Source organism: Melopsittacus undulatus, chromosome 3 (assembly GCF_012275295.1).
Source record: "Melopsittacus undulatus isolate bMelUnd1 chromosome 3, bMelUnd1.mat.Z, whole genome shotgun sequence".
NCBI lineage: Eukaryota > Metazoa > Chordata > Aves > Psittaciformes > Psittaculidae > Melopsittacus > Melopsittacus undulatus.
The window spans coordinates 10,928,684-10,946,595 of record NC_047529.1 but is presented as its reverse complement, the minus strand read 5'-3'; the positions used below and the strand labels follow the sequence as shown (position 1 = coordinate 10,946,595).

Genomic DNA, 17,912 nt, shown 5'->3' with positions numbered 1-17,912 from the left:
ATCTTTAGCTTACCAGCCACCCTCAAGTATTCAGCTGCCTTTCTGGCTCTTGAGACTCATACACAGCTAGTCTTTGGTGGCTTCTACAGAAAATCTTCAGGGCTTGTTTGTGCTAAGGCACAGCACCTTGTGAGTGAGCTCACTATTCAGTACATCAAGCACAGCTTCTGGAACTGCAGCAAGAATAGCAGTACCTTAATGGTTAAAATGGGCCAGGGGGAGGGGAGAACATGAATTCAATGAGCCCAAGCAGAGATTCATTAAACACTCGGCTGTGAGCTAAAAATACTAGAATAAAAGTCTCTTTGTAATAAATTACCATCATTTTCTAAACACAGAGCCAGCATTATAGGCTTCTAGCAACTGTAGCTAGTGCCAGACTAGCCCTTTTCTAAAATACTGCATTAAAAACCCACTTTCACGGTATAAAAAGGAGTCCTCTGTCAATGAGTATATTAAAATAAAAATATGCTGATTCAGATGCAAAAATGGCATTTTTTTCCTCATTTTTATAATATTAGCTTTATTCTCTATATCTACATATTCAAAGGTTTGGAATTCTTTTGGCTTTTAGAAGTAAAGCACAAGAAGCTTGTTTACTGATGTTTGTATTTTTTATACAATTTGCTATTTGTAGTTCTCCATTTGCTACCCTTGCAGTTCTCATACCCAGCTCTTCCCTCTGCAATTCTGTTAGATCAGGGAGGATACAGACAAAATAATCCGCTCCTTCTGACAGGTATTCAGTGACAAGATGAGAGGCAACAAGCTACAACACAGAAAATCCTGATTAGCTATTAGAGAGAAAACAATCTAGAGTGGTGATGGGATCTCCATCCTTGTTGATATTCAGACCTCAGCTGCACATGGCTTTGAACACCCTGACCTACGGCAGTCCAGTCCCACTTCGAGCAGGGAGATGGACCAGAAAACCTCACAATCTAAATTATTCTAAGAATGCCATTTTATCAACATAATTTTATCAAGCAACTGAAATACACACTATAGCTCTACTACCAATGAAACAAATTTTCATCCTTATCCTCCTGAGATTTACATATTACTGTCCATACCTTCATTTTGATGTAAAACCCTGTACTGCTCTTCAAATAGTCACAGTGAATAGTGCAGTTATGTGACAAAAAAAACCCAAGCAGGAACCAAGTTTGCCACCATCCATTTACATGTTTAAGCTCTTTAGCACTCCAGTTTCCACTCAGCAATCTTGCAACTGTGAGATCAGAAGCCAAATTCCTCTGAACACATGCACAGTATTTCAGTGCTGCATATTATTTTCTATGGTTAAGTCTGATCCTTTCAAAGGCAAAGTCTAACTTACAGATTTAAAGGAACAGAGTATCAAAGTTAAAGTCATTTTGAGACACAAAGGATCTGCGCAGAGTATTAGTCTGTCAAGATGAAGATATTTACAAGCATGGAAGAAGGAAGAGGCAATAAATAGTGAAAGAAGAAAACCAAACCAAAAACCCCAACAAAGTAATTCCCAGCAGAACAACTTTTTGATTACAAGTGCCCGTCAAGTCCAGGTTGCCAGATTTCACAAGCAATACCAATAATGTTACTGCTGATGTCCACTGGTGCAAGCAACAAGGCATCAACTCCTTTGCATCACTATTGTTTCTGAAAGCTGAGACAAAGATTGAGAAATCACTTCCTTCTACATAATGGTTGAATCACCACTGGAAAGTTACTCTCCTTTAACTGTTTTCCAAACAATCTTTCTGGAAGCTTTTGTTAAAATACGTTTTACTGAAGTGATCACCTGGGTAAAGAGGATGCAGAAGAGCATTTGTTTATCAACCATAGTTTCCACACTTCTCCCAGTTTCCAGTTAAAAACAAGCTCAGTTTTCCTTCATACATACCTGGCACTTTAAGTTCTGCAGGTTTTATATTCTACTTCTGAGATTAGACAGATTCTGTCTACAGCTTACATCCTTCACTACAGACGTACAGGAAAGATATAGGGATGAAGCTGTTACGTGTTCAAATTGCATTGTCACTTTAGATCAGTAGCCCTGTGCTACCTTTCTAAGGAAATTAGATCATTTTCTCCTTTCTAGAAAAGGGAGCTTTTCAGTACACACACACACACACACAAAACAGCCTTGGGAGTGTAGAAAATCAGCCCAGCCTTTTGCTTTTGTATAGCTTATTCTTTCCTTAGTATATACTGCTTGCCTTTTCTTTTATAACCTCTGAATAAGCTTAGTCATCCACTATACACACAAGACTGTCTTATGATATGAAAACATTGAAAATAAGACAACAAGGCCAAGCTCAGAAATGAGCAAACAGTCTCTCCTGCATAGGATACCAAGCATGAAACAATGCAAACAACTATCGGCTGCTGTGCCTTGAAAACCTCTGTAAGGTCTCAATAAAGGGGCTTTTCATTCTCATGAACAGAATGAAAGCATCTTTTTACCATGAACATCTGTCATTAGTAGGCTGGCTATCCTGGAAACAAGTCATGCAAGAGTCACAGCACACACACACCCCAAAAAAACAGCACATTGCCTGTAGACAACTTTCAAAGGGGCATTAACTTGACACACAGGAGCAAACCTACAGCTAACTTCTTCCAGTCTAAGAAACAGCAGTTTCAGCCTGAAATATCCAGTGTCCTGCTTCAAATCCTGTTTCAGCCTCAGAAGCAAGACTGAGCAGTTCTCAGCAATTTTAGGAAAGTCAGGAACAGTGCTGTGAGGACAAGCAACCTCGTTCAATGAGCCAGGGAAGTGTTTTAGAACAAGACTTCTATTATAGGCACCTATATGAAAATCTCTTCTTTCTGACAGTACTCAAAAATAGCATTTCTTGTTCAGAACATGGAAAAAACCACCTAAGCACAGGGGCCCGATTTCAATCAGACCTCTGCTAACTTCAGTCCTGCTATTGTGAACTGCTGTTGCTGGGTTGAGAAGGTGGCTGGGTGTATTATACCTGAAGATTTACGTAACATGGAATGATCCACTCCGACAGACTGACAAAAATCAATTCTGAAAATATTCCCCTGGAATAAAAAAAAATCATGAAATCCAGCATTTTTTTCAGTTACAGAAAGTAACAGCTGATCCTCCCCTAAGGAAACCACGATAGCCTCCTACAGATTATACATGATGTAATTCAGACCGCATGTGGGAAGCTGAAAACATTTGTCTTTTAGCACAAGGTGTCTATTTTAAAACTGTCACTGCAATATTATCTCTAACCTTAATTAGCTGAGAAAGTTCTTCACCAGTTACAGAGCTACATTTACATGCAGCCTACACCCCCTTAACCACCCATGTCCTCCACGTCAGCTTTTGGGTAGTACCAATGACGATGCGCACAGCCGCGCACAAGGCACAGCTCCTCCATTTGCCACCCCTGCAGCACGAGAGCCAAACCCTACAGGTTGTACTTGCTCTGTTGGCTGAACTACCCGTGAAAAGTTACTCACACAAGCTGCTTAAGACTGATACGCAGCTTTCTGCATGGGTTTTTCTGGCTGTACTCACACTTTGGATGTTACTACAAACTGTACGTTTTGTTAAAAAAGGACACTTTTGATTTCATGCTCAGATTACAAGATTATTTATATAGCCTGTGATGCATGAAGCCTTAAAACAATACAACAAAGGCATGCTAGAACATTAGGTAGTGCTATGGGCTAATGAACACCTATTTGTGTCTTCAGGGAGTGCCTTGTAAAAGTACAAGTAGGAAACCCAAGAAAAAAACCCTTTGTACAATACTGGTACCATGTGACAAAGGTACAGGTCTGATAAGGAGAACTTTGCAGTCAGGATTCCTTTCAAATTACCCTCTTTACTGCCTTCAGACAAATCACACAGTATTACCTTCAAAATAAGCAGCCCAACTTTCACTGCAAGCGGTGACAGAAGCACAACTTACACACACACATTAAGAGTTTATACCAAAACAGAGGCATTTTATTTTTGAAAGGGCCGTTACACAAATAGACGGAGCTATTTATGCTTTGCTGACCGAGGCCAGGGAGCTCTGCTGTCAGATGCACCTGAACTAGAACACACAGCCGAGGACCCTGTGCCTGCAGAAAACCACAATGACTTCTTGTTCTACGCATCTGAATGTTACCGTTTTGCTTTTCACAAGCCTCCGACTTCCTGATGAGGCAGTTTCTGTACCAAAGTAGCAGCTAAATAGGTGTTTGTATTACACTAAAGCCTTTTCACATAGCATACTACATCATCTTGCAAAAACAGGGAGTTACAATTACATTTAAAGCCTTTTTTTTGTCGTTGCTGTTCAGGCAACACAAATGTGTAAGAGCTCTATGAGAAATTTCCCTTGGTATGATTTTGTTAGGCAACGGTGACGGCTTCAAGGCATCTTGCTCTCCACCCTAAAAAACAAGAAGCAACTAACACTTCTTACAAACATGAAGCATTTATTATACTGTGCATTTTGAATGTATCTTCCCATTTGAGATGGAAGAGCAGCCCGCAGACACACTGCCTGTGCTCCGATTCCCTTTCGACCACATCACTGAACTATCTTTCAGCTTCTCACTGAAAAACACTGCAACTAAGGAAGCTTTCAGAGAAGAGACTGAAACAAAGCAACGCTAGAAAGGGAAAGCGATGGCATGCAGGGCACTTACCAGTATCTTTTTGTCCCTCCAGTTTGTCAGTAGAGAAGGAAAAAACCACCCTTCGATCTTGTTTAAAACCAGCCGAAATCCACCAACTCCTTTAAACCCCAGCAACTGCCAGACTGAGTGCCTCTGCTCTGTGTGCTTTTACTTAAGCTGTGGGTAGCGCCTTCTGACTAAAGAGGGGCTGGCTCTGCCTTGCGTAAGCAAGGTAAACACCACTGCACCGCGCACCATTGGCTGGAGTCAGAGCCTGCATCCTGCTCCCCGCTCCATAAATTCATCCATCTCTGGCCCCAAAAAGGAAAAAAGGAAGCGGAGGGTGTGTTGAGAATGATCCTGCAGCCCAATTTCCCGACAGCTCTGTAGATGAGGTTCTCTGAGAAACATCTATCTATTTCCTTCTCTGTTTCCCTTACATAACTGTACCCATGCATGCGATACCTTCATTCTTCCTTTATTTTTAATAATCGTCATTTATTAGCCCAACTTGCTTTCCTCACCTCCCACACAAAAAAGTGATTTCTTAATGCATTGAGAATAAAACCAGCACAAATTCTCCAGGCATTTCTATCCCTGTTTGCACTAACACCACAGAACTGGGCACATGATACACCTGCAGACACCACCTCTGCATACTGGACTCCCATAGCCAACGATCCTGCTACAGCTCATTCCTGTAGGATGCACATTTGGAGAGGCAAATCTGTATGTGCCAGACCAGGTTCTGAGCTCATTTCTTACTCCACTAACATCAAAAAATCACTGCATCAGACCAGTGGGTGGGATAATTTAAATGTCTGAGACATAGAAAAGTGATCAAGTTGCCACAGCTTCTAAGTTACTGCCTTTTAGAACTGATCATGCAAGCATGATACAGCGCAGCAGCTTAACCTTTACATCAACCATTACATCACACTTGTAGTGGTCCAAGAAGGTTTGCATGGTTATTCTGGATCGAGCAATGTATACACAGGTTGACAACTAGCATTTCCAAGTTCTATAGGCAACTACTGCTCCTGCTTCTCTTTCCTTGGCTTGCCACCTCCATTACTGAAGCACAGCTTTATGGACTGGTGTCCCTAATTTGTCCATGCTTTTAAAGACTGGTTTACCTGCTTGGTTGTTTTCCAGCACGATGCGTTTTCCAGTTCAGCTCACAGCATAGCCATGCAGTAGTACCAGCAGAACCAAAGGCAGGAAGGGGCAGCCACATCAGCTGGCAGCACTCAAAGCTAAGCACTGTGGAACAAGGTTTTTGTTCATAATGCCATAACACAGCGTAAGCCGCGACTCCACGTAAGTCAGCTTCACTGCTGAGAGCACGGACACTGTACACGTTTTCATCTCTCCTCAACCTGTACTCCGTATCAAACTTCCCCTAAGTAATACAATAAAGATGTCCTCATTCAGGATCTTGTCACCTACCTGAAAAACTGCAGAACACCTTGCAATGGATATTCTGGATAATAAAACTATACATAGGCTCAAAGACTCTTTTCCCCCTGCTCCTGTCATAGATTACTAAGCATAAAGAAATCACTTTGTTCCACAGACATGACTGAGCTATAGCTGCTGAACGTTGAGAACTGCTTGGAGAAACACTGATGTACAGGGGCTCTCTTTTTCCTACTCTTCTTCTGGCTACTTCATATGGAGATGTGCTCATTATCACAGCTATCAGATTACTAAACTGATAAAGGGCTTAGGGAAAAACCAGAACAACACACAAACCCCAACTATTTTAAATCATGTTGCTTATTTGTTTGTGGGTTTATTCTGTAGACCCACTATAGCAATGCATGTGAGAGGGATGGGAACCTTCTGAATCCATCTCATCCATAAAGCCAAAGACTCATAAAGCCACATTCTGAGATTAAAGTTGAGCCCTCCTCCCTGCCACAAATCAGCAGCCTCACACTACCAGCATATTGATCAATCTAACTTTTCCACTTGTAACTTGCAGAACCTTAAAATGGCACTTTTTACAGGCGTGGAAGAGTCACCCCACTCCACCTGCCCCATCACCTTCAAGTATTTTATACTCTGTCCTGGCCTATACAATGCTGGCAGCTTTAATACTGCTTAATCAGGGATAAGGGTTTGGTTATGTGGTTTGCTTTTCAAACAAAAAAAGCTCCACACACATCAGGACTGTATTAGTATCACTTAACACACAGATAGGGCAATGAGAGTACAAAAGGTGCTCTGTATTCAGGTATTTAGCTGTAGCGATAAGTTACACTGGCATGACCACTTCTAGGTTGCATTATTTTTCTCACACAAGCTGTAACACTTGAGTTGTACTGTACTTTCAGAAGTGTTCATTCTGAAAAGCAGAACTTGACACCAATTTGCTGCTAGAGCTCCTTTATTTTCTCATGTTACAGGTGTCACTGCTCAGAGTCCAGGTTGATAAACTTGCAGATTACTTTATGCTGCAGCCACGTAAGAATCGTAGAATGGTTAGATTTGGTGACCTTAAAGGTCACCTACATCCAATGCCCTGACGCAGGCAGGGACACCTTCCACCAGACCAGGTTGCTCCAAGCCCTGTCCAATCTGGCCTTGAGCACTGCCAGGGATGGGGCAGCCACAGCTGCTCTGGGAAACCTGTGCCAGAAGCTGCAGAGTAAGCAACTGCAGGTGGGCATGGCTTCTACTGCCCAACCCAGCCTCATGCAGATAACAGTCCTTATCTCTGCACCCCACCTGCCCTCATGTTCATGACCCACAGTACTCTGGAGCACAGCCTTCTGCTATCAGACAAATATACCACATAATGGCCTTGTCACAACTAATCATACCCCATCCTAAAGCAGGTTTTATGAGGGTTTATTTTGCCCCTAGCCACAGTGCCTCTAAACCCTGCAGAGTTTGAACCATTTTGGTTCTCTGCATGTGTTTACTCACAGCCATGTTCTACTCATCTGTTCTTGTGTCAGCACTAAACCTTCCTCACAGTGAAAGAGAGGGACAACGATTTCCACTCCAAACAAGAGCCATGCTCTGCCTTGAGGACTAGAAGTAAAAGCCTCAAGCATGCTGTCACTAGGCAAGATATCTGATTTTTCCTGGAGCAGAGATGCTGCCAACCATGCCAGACTAAAACAATGAAATCTGTAGCTCAAGATATCGCTGCTAATTTCTCGAAGTGATGCTTAACTGCAGGGGAGGTTCTTTCCTTGGAGTTGTTAGAGAAATAAAGGGCTGTATCGTCATGTTCTTCTATCTGACTCACAGCAGATGCTGTACAGTTTGATATAATTACGTGATTTCACATGACATTCAAAACGGGCTTTGAAAAGGAATGCATTTCTAGCTATATCAATTAAAAAAACAGCTTTGCAGATACGGGCAAAGGGCAATGCTATGTCCTCTAGCATGCAGGCAGCTGAGAAGGCTGAATGACAAGCTCCTCATCCTAGGGGCAACCTCATCAGTATATTACTGCTGAATTTGAGATGGACATTTTAAACATGTCTGTTGATAACTTTATTTACCAAAATGGGCAGGGAGCACAATAAAAACCACACACAGAAGCGCTTGAAATAGCTGCACAAAAGGGTGCTGAGGAGTGCGGAGTGAAGGGAACACTGGGGAGAGAGAGTGAAAAAGTGGAAGACGAAGATCTGTAACAGTCCCAAGGGGCAAGCATATTTGTACACTTGATACTGAAGGCTGAGCATGCACTATACACCACGTTCACTGTTTCCCACTCAATCAATGGCTGAATTCTGATCAAAGCCAATGAAAGTCAAAAAAGACAAATATTTCATGAGTTGAAAGCATTAACATATTAGGGGGTTTCCTGAAGTCTAATCCAGGTGCTAAGGGGGAGAAGAAGGAAGATTACTGACTTGCCAGCCACATTAATCTTTCACTGTGTTATGTCACATGTGATGTCTGTTCAAGGAGCTCCCGTGTTACACAGTTAATAAAGTCATACTACAGTGTTTTAAAGAGATTGAGGGGTGGGGGGAAAGCAGCCTGAAGCCAGGAACATGTTATTTAGAGTATACAATAGAAATGTTAATCAAATAATCTGCAGGAAGAGGAGGAGGGAAGGAAATGACCTAATCCCCTGCACTACTGTGTGGTGCCTTGTGGCAAGAAGTAAGAAAACTCTTGTAAGGGCCGAGCTGTAACAATGGACCTTTGTTTGCTAACAGCTTTCAGAGAAGAACGTTTTTCTGCATCTCAAGTTTCTGTAACGTGAAGGGTAAATGCTACTTTATGAGCTCTTCCAAACAGACCACTTCTGGAAGGGGTGGGAGAGGCTTACTAGCTTTGCAGGGCAGCTGAGTAAAAGACCCAAGTAGAACCTCGTGTTCGTAAGGCACAGCAAATTCTCCTTCAGAGGGATTTGCCAACTCTAAGATGTCTGTCATCCAACAGCCATGGTGATCCTTAGGCAACTGTGGAGCAATTTGTCTCTGAAGCTGCAGTAGCCTAGTTACAGAGGCAACAAATCATCACACTGCAGAGGCATTTCCCATGACAAGTCATACTCTGCTATTAGACAAACCTAATGAACATTTCTTACAGAGCTCTATTCCACCCTTGGATCTCTGTGTGCTTGCATCTTGGGTTCAACAGGGAAGCCTTTCTTCTACTCACGGACAGCATGTTAACATCAATGCATACCCCATCCTGCAGACTGGAAAAAAAAACAAACAACTGGCCCTCTGTCTTCAGTTTGATCTCTGCTTTAGTAGGCACATGTGGATTATAGCACTGTACCAGCTAAGTGTCTTCAACTTCCTAGGGAACAGACCCCATCAAGAAGAGTGCATGCAAAATTCCTGATCCCTGGACTGAGAACATACTTCATAGTTAACCTTACATGAGCTAAAGGAATCTCAAGCAGGAATATAGAAATACTTACAGGACAACAGGACTACCAACTCTTATGTGCTTGTGTGTTTCCAAGAGATTGAGTCAACCCCTTTCCTCATAAGGAACTTCACAGAATCACAGGGTAATTCAAGAGGTCATTTAGTCCAACCTATGCTCAAAACAGGAATTGGCTTCCCAGATACCAAGCTGTAATTGCAAGAGACTGGGAGCTTTACGTACGAAACAGCCTCTCAAGATGCTAATTTCCTAATGAAATAGGAAAGGGATACTGAATGCTGGACAACTGTAGATGACAAGCAGTTCTGCAGACCGGTCGGGAGCTTCATGTTTTTCACAGCCTCCCTGTGACTGATTCAACATTCACTTAAAATAAAACAATTGGCAAAAATGACTGCAAAGAGCTTGCTGTAGCCACACCAAAGATTGTTTGGGCTGATTAAAACTTGAAGAGTGAGACCCAAAGCATACCCTATGCTTTACAACAGCTTCACAAGAGAGATGTGTCCCAGTAAGCAGCTCAGCACTGGCACTACAGAACTCTATTCACAGCAATCCTTGCCCAAGACATTTGGGAACTAAGCTGCTCTTAAGATGGTGTCATGGTTTAACCCCAGCTAGCAACTAAGTACCACACAGCTGCTCACGTAATTCTCTTCCCCTGGTGGGATGGGAAGGAGAACAAAAAAAAGATAAAACCCATGGGTTGAGATAAGAACAATAGCTGAAATAAAGACATAATACTAATATAATAGCATTTGTTATGAAAAGGGAGACAATGGAAAAAGAAATAAAACCCAAAAGAGACAAGTGATGCACCCACTGATCAGTGCCCATCCCCGAGCAGCAATCAGTGTGTCCCAGCCAACTTCCTGCAGTTTATATAGTGGGCATGATGTGCTGTGGCATGGAATACCCTTTGGATAGTTTGCGTCAGGTGTCCTGTCTCTGTTCCCTCCTGGCTTCTTGTGCCCCTGTAACTGGCAGAGCATGAGAGACTGAAAAGTGCATGATCAGGGTAAGTGCTACTGAATATCTAAAATACAAGTGTGTTATCAACATTAAATAAAGGCTACCTTCAAAAAAACCACAGCACTGTACCAGCTAGTAGGAAGAAAATTAACTCTATCCCAGGCAAGAGCAGGACAGATGGTCCTTCGCCTGGCTTCTCAAGAACAGCCTGAAGCATCAGACATGCTGGATTCAGCAAAATCCAAGACTGAAAGGTTGATAGGTAAGGCATCATTCTGAAGAAAACACACTCATTTCCCAAAAGGTCAAGCTGATGGAAGCCATCTGCTCAGTCAGAAACACACAGATGTAGTTGCACCAGGCTTCTTTCCAAGACAGTAAACTTGAGTTTCCCTGGTACCTGGAAACAGCTATTGTGAAAGGGTTTATTTCTTATTTTTAAGTTCTCCAGGAACATTTTTGGATCTTGAAAACTCTGCATGCCAAATACCGTATCTGCAAGTTCAATTAACCTAGGCTACGCACAAGCACTTCCTCACAGGACTGTTTAGCTGTATTTCTGTGTTATTTGAGCAGCACAACTCCCAGCTCATTGAGCTTCAGGTACTATGGTTTCCCCTAAATAAAGGGAGGCCCAATTTGAATTAATTTCCAAGATGTAGCTTTCCTGCTTGCAAAACTTTTAAGGTACCTTCTGGCAGAACTAGCTGAACCTGCATTACCTGAAAGTTCTCGTTCCCACAAAGCTAGGTCGTTTGGCCATGGACTTCTTCAAAGTTAAAACAGTCTCTAGAAGTAGTAACACATCTCTGCTTCACTTTCAGTGATGGAAGCATTACATATAGACAAGCAAAAAAAGGGCAGAAACCTATTCAGTTATAGTAATTCAACTGTAAGTGGTAGGCTCCTGTCCTCCACACCATCACATTCTAGGGAAAAAAAATACCTTAAGAGAGACAGTTTTAATACTATTCAGTACAGTTTCAATTCAACTCCCACATCACACAAATGGCTATCTTAAAATAAGGCAAGTACCTTCTCACTCAGAGAAGTCATGAAGCACAAAAGCAAAGTTTATCCAATAGTTTCCCTCTGCTTTATCCTAAATTCTGCACCACACTGTTACTACACTCTTGACACTCACCATTTCGACTGTAGCTCGTTTGCAGTTCCAATAAATAAAGCACTAGATAGCCTCTACACTGCTCTCTTCAGCTCTGCATGTAAATGTTTCAGTTCTATAGTTCATACCTGAATATCTTCTAACTCACTGCTAATAAATGCACTATCTTACTATGTTCCTCCTCACTTCAAACTTTGGATAGTCTTCATATAAGGTACAAAACCTGTCCCTTTCTAAATATATCACCTCCAGCATTTACATATAAAAGCACATGACCTACATACTGTGGGTTACCTGTCAGAGGTCTGCTGGCTTTCTGCAAGCCAAGTGTCAGGTTTTTATAGTGGCCTGATAGTATATATTGCAGCTCTGTACATAAGTTACTGTATATTAATAACAAATATTTCTGACATGCAAGCATGTCTTTTTGGGAATATTTTAAACAGCGTTGTATAAGCTCTGGTACAGAACAAAGGTTACTTTAGGTAACACCCAAGAGAACAAGAACTGATTACTTTGCATAAGCAGCAAGTTTCTAACAGAGGTACACTGAAATACCTCCAGATACATTAAAAACTGTCTCTTAATGAGTAAGGTGAACCAGCTTTCATGCTAATACAACTTGTATTTATACATAAACAGAAGCCTAGCATTTTTTGCACACTTAAACCTTCCATGTTCATTGTCTCCTTCAGCCAGCAATTCAAGCAGGACAAGTTCAACTATCTCCCCCACCTCTTCATGTTAGATCACTTAACTATTCCCAGTTACTGCTCAGAGAAAGAAAATCCCATGGTATTCAATTATATCTTTTCCTTATAATCCCATGGGCAATACATGATTTAGCATACCTAGAGAGGAGCGATACCTTACTTCCCACACTGTAATCCAATTTGGATAAGAGGTTTGCTGCTTATAAAAATAAACGGGCAGTTTATTTACCTCTGTGTAGACACTAACACCCTGCAACATAAAGGTCATTCCCAAAGATGATCTAGTTGAAGATGTCCTGCTCATTGCATGGGGGTTGGAACTAAGTGCCCTTTGAAGGTTCCTTCCAACACAAATTATTCTATGATTCTATAAAGAGTAGTACAAACTCAGGGCTAGGGATGACTTCCCTAAATTTTACTCTCCTTGCTTGAGACAAGAATGCAGTTTCTTGTTTACAGGTACAGGAGGGAGCTGCTAGTTTCTCTTGGCTTTGCCACACGTGACATTTGGCATTATTGTGCCAGATACATTCTCACACAAAAAGCCAAGGACAGAATACCTCAACCATGGAGATGGAGCTATACTACTTATACAGGGACCCAAAAGACTTTGGACTGACCATGTGGTCCAGTTTTAATTAAGGGCTAAGGAAATCATTACATTTAACATTTGACTTACAGTTGGAAGCTTTCAAGGTTTCACCAGTTCCCAGTTTTCAATTTGCTACAGAAAAATATACCTTGAAAGAACAGAAAGTACCTAGCTGAATATGGCAACTCCAAGTTAGTCTGGTCTTCAGTTACACCCAGAAGAACTCCAATGGAAAAATATTTTCAAGTGTGTGTGTGTCATGTAAGATATGTTTCTGAAACAACCAAAAGGTATTTTTGTACCAAGACAGGGGCAGGTTTGTGTTGAAAACCAGCCATGCTCTCCACAATCTGTATGGCTTTCTGTCCTCTCGGAGTATGCCACCGAGGAACACAAAACCAGATGAAAATCTAGCATATGAAGACAGAATTAATGTTACATTGGTGGAGTACAGGGATCCCGACAGGCACTGTGGCAGAATGCTTTCAAAGCGTGCACTCAGTGCTAGGCAGCGTTATAATGTTCAGCTGTCAAGTTTCATGGACTGCCCTTGCATTTTTAATGATAAGCCACATTACTGACCCTTAATGGAATTACATTAGCAAGACAGTTATTTGGCTCTTAGTAATTCTACTAGTGAGGAAAGTGCTCCTGAAGACAAAAATAATTATGTTCTTCCTTGATCCAAACTCCAAAGAATGTGTGAATACAAACCTTCAAGATTTGGCCTAGAAATTCATAACATTCCTAAAACTGAGGTTTGAGGACATGACTTCAATATATTTCTCCTCATCCAATGCATGCTGAACTTCTTTCCCACATGATATTCTCAAGCAAAACAGCTCAATAATTTCTTCTAAAAATCCTACATGCTTAAAGCTGCATCTTGGCTCAACTGGTTCCCTGGAGGTACAGCTCGTATTTCAAAGTTACCTGCAGAAGCCTCAAACCAAGTGTAGTTCAGCATTCACAGATTGGGCTACATTTGTATTGGCACATGCACAAGACAAATCTACATTTCTTTCCCATTTCAGGCATTTCTCTGGACGCAAAGATAAATGCAAAATTATCTTTAACACTTGCAAACTCACTTCTAGCAATTACACTGGCTTTGCACTTCGTACCTGTATGCATTGAGGAGCAGGCTTTAAGCAGTAAAGAACTGTTCATTTTCTCTCAAAGAAAACTTTTTCCATTCAGGAAATAGGAAACACTTTTGGGGAAATATACTGAAAAGAGCATATAGTTACAGTTCTGACAGCACCAAGACTAAGCAATTTTTAAATAGCGCCAGACTATTCAGAACACAGTAGTACTTTACACAGTTTCGAAATCAATTTCACATGATCTACAGCATGCACTTATTTATTAACCAAAGTGACTGGTTAATATAATACAGACTTCTATCCTTCTGAATCCTGATAAAGAGGTTGAGAAGCTTCCACTTTAACCCATGGTGTGCACTCCTAACATCCTACCAATAGACTACTGTTTGGGTATCTTCAGGTCCACCTCTGGGTACCAGAGACACCTTAAGTCCTGTTTTTCTAGTATAGCAAAGTAATAATTAAAGATGGAGGAGCTGTTTCACTTGCCCTTTTTTAGTCAGCTGTTCAGTGCAGACTGATTCATTCCAAGAAATCTGGCTCTTCAGAAGTAGTCTTTGCAATGCTTAGGGGTAGAGCAGCCCTCTCAGGACTGACATTGTTTATGAACATTTTACTCAATTACTAACAGCTGCTCATCCTAAGCACAGTGGTGCCTCGTTCCACACGCATTCAGGAAGGTTTGTACACATCCTGCTCACATTCAGTTTGCTGCTTGTCATTAGTTAATGTCCTGCTTAAGGATGATTCGCATCACCCGTTTGTGGGGCAGAAAAGCAGCACACAACTGCAAAGGGCAGAAAGAGTCATAGGCAACCAGCTGGCACATGTTAAGAGGTTACTACCCAGACTCAGCAGAGATGCCCGACCACATTCAAGCTCCTGAACCAATGCAAATCCAAAGTACAAAAACACACTTAAGGAAGCCCATACAAGTAATTAACAATACAACAGACATGCTAAATAAACTAAAGAACTACTAGTATGGCAAACTGACACTGAACAACCAGAATGAGTTTATGAAGTGTCAGAGGAGTGAAACAAAGGCTGAGTTCATCAAGCTGATCTGCTGAGACAACTAATAGGCAAGATGCTGCCTTCAGCAGCATGTATTGCCTCCATGCAACTTAATGGCAGACCTTTGGAATTTCGAAAACAAGTTTTCCAAGCATGCTCAGTCTCCCTTCAACAACTTCAACACCAGCTGTAGAAGTAATATATATTATCTAAACATGAAAGAAAGACTTTCTCTGGCTTTGCAGTCACTGTTGTACTTAAACACTTCAAAACTCTGAAGCCGTTCTGTACTTTCAGCATTTCTCTGATGGAAGTGTGTGAATTACATGTCCCCAAAATAAACTCTGAACTACATAAATAAACACAGCACTGTCACAAGCTCACCCTCCTCTAGTCTCTCTTTTATAATACTTATCCCTTGTCTGTAAACAGGATTGCTAGGACAAAAACATGTGAGGTCAGCAGCATCAAACTGCTCTGAAATGCTTTCAATTCTATGGAACATTAACAAACAACACAAGGAGTGTATCAGCTCCAGTAATTTTCTTGGCATTTTCTTTTTTGTAACTACATTCAAGCTGAGGCTTTTTTACTTATTAAAAAGGGGGCACTGCATTTTAATGCAGAGAAAAGACAGAAAATTAAGCAAATAAGAAAACCCCTGTCTTCCACACTTTAAAACCAATCTGTGACTTAAGCTGTTTAATTTGAAAGTACAGTTTAATAACATGGTGGGGAAGAACTTGTAACATTAGATGCACAGCTATATATTTTTAATTATATTTAAAAATGTAATGAAGTTACAGTAACTACCTCATATTAGAAATAAGTATTTTTTTTAAATTACTTGAGAAGGATACAAGCATCACAGCCAAAATACAAGAGCACAAATGTTGACACAAAGCTGCAGTCCTGAAACTCACCCAACAAGAGCCGTGAGTTATTGCTCAGCACCTGTGGAGCAAAGGACCACTTCTGGGAATAACTGCATGTTCCCAGTTTTGCAATGAAAGAGTCATTTCTTACTGTTTCTGGTATTAAAGCTAAGCATGCTCATATTTGCTGCACTGGGGTTTGCAAAAGTCCAGCTGTGGGAGTAAGCAGTATTACTTGTTGCAGGTCGTTTTAAGAACACGACTGAGCTTAATATTGAAGTGTTCAGGAATTCCTGAGCTTCTTTTTATATTCAGACCTGTCTTTTCAGGTCACCCACCCACATTCAGTGAAATAAAAAGGTTAATACAATCTCAGAAAATGTGATTTCCATCCTAACATCCTCATGTTACCCATTCTTTATGAACAGATTTAAATATCAGTGTTTCCCAAAGTTATAGCATGGTGCTTATTCCGTAATTTCTGGTATGGAAGTCTACTTAAAATGTAAAATTCTGACAAAAAAGAAAAAGGAAGGCTGCAATCCCCACCCCCAAAACAATACCACTATAGCTGCACACACTGAAACAGCAAGACCCGTCTTTACCTGCAAAAATAAAGGTCCCCAATGCAGAAGTTAAGCAAAGACAGCAGAAGACCTAACACAAAGGGCATTGAAATATTACAAATAACAACTCCCAGTGAGGTGGCAGCCAACTAAAATCAAAGCTCACAAGAAAAGCTTTCTTGTTAATCAGAAGCAACATGGAATCTCTTTCTGACAAGATATGCAGAGAGTAATGTAAACCAGCTCCAGCATACAGACAACTGCATCCTTTGACAAAATGTCAGCCTTCCAGATAACTGCTTGCAAACTCAACGTGCTACAAAGATGGTTTTTACTATGGAACAAATGAAGAATCTCTTAATTAATCTTTTAAAATAAAAATACAAATAAAAATACTCCTCGCAGCCTGTAAGTTTAGCCAAGACTGGAACACTGCAACAAGATCCTCTTTAACTGTCTTTTTAAAGCATGCCAAAGCCATTAGTTAGAAGGAAAATCTAAATAAAGTCATTGTTAAAAAAATAAAACTACATCATACCATGCCTGAACAGCCAAAGAACTGGTCAGGGAGGAAGGATTATTTCCTGGCACAGTAGTGTAGCAACAGACCGAGTTCTCCCTCTCTTGTTATTATTATATTAAGAGTTCACAATGTTTCACAAAAATAAAACTGAGGTTCATAGCTCATCTGTTGAACAGATGATCATTTCTATAGAGCAGCAGGACTTCGTTTCTAGGCATACTGGGCAAAAATCAAAGTAAAAACCTACTCAGCAAGGAAAAGAAACTATAAAGTCCAGCTTCTGGTTTTGTTCACCTACCAGGTCACCTCACCAAACCTGATACCTGAGCCTAATTATGCAGGTGCAATTAAGGATTCAACTGCTTTGAAGGCAAATGAATTAACCAGCGTAAGCGAGATCACTATCAGCCTACCTAAGCAAGCCTGTACTAGAGCAGATCTGGGCTGGACATGTAATTTAATTCACACTCTGATTTCTGGATAAGCCTAAGACCTTCAGGATAATTACAATGCATCAGAGACAATTCTCAGTGTCAGTTATAGCATTTAAGTTGTATACTGTTTGTCTGAAGAGATGAAGCACTCAAATGTGAGGTTACCTTCCAGCTTCTCAAACCATCAGCTTCAACAGTGTTCCACAACTCTTAAGGAATGACACTCTTAGTGAGAGGTTTTTTGCAAGTATTTTGGCTTAAACACAAGTATTTGAGCACTCAAGTTCTCTCTGACCCACCATTTTTCATTAGATAGAAGCTTCTTCCTAACAGATGAGACTCTTGAGTTGATAAAACAAACCTCTAACAGCTACACTATTATTAAAGCTCTAGACCACACTGTACTATCTGTTGAGCTTCACCTTGAAATGCACTGGCAGAGTTAAGGAATTCTGAAATAAAGAATTCACTGATGATAGAAACTTGACAGCAA

At 41.0% G+C, this 17,912-nt stretch overlaps 1 protein-coding gene across 4 annotated transcripts in view; it reads right to left on the bottom strand.

Annotated features, from left to right (window-relative positions):
• The window catches only part of PELI1 (pellino E3 ubiquitin protein ligase 1), a 45,032-nt gene that overhangs the window by 13,618 nt on the left and 13,502 nt on the right, over nt 1–17,912 (bottom strand). Inside the window, exon 1 of one of the 4 annotated variants that reach the window (XM_031047559.2) lies at nt 4,651–4,815. The exons of the other annotated variants lie outside the window; for them this stretch is intronic. The gene's annotated coding sequence lies outside the window, so the exon portion shown is untranslated. Of the gene's footprint in view, nt 1–4,650; nt 4,816–17,912 lie in introns of those variants that run through there. 4 annotated transcript variants of the gene reach the window in all.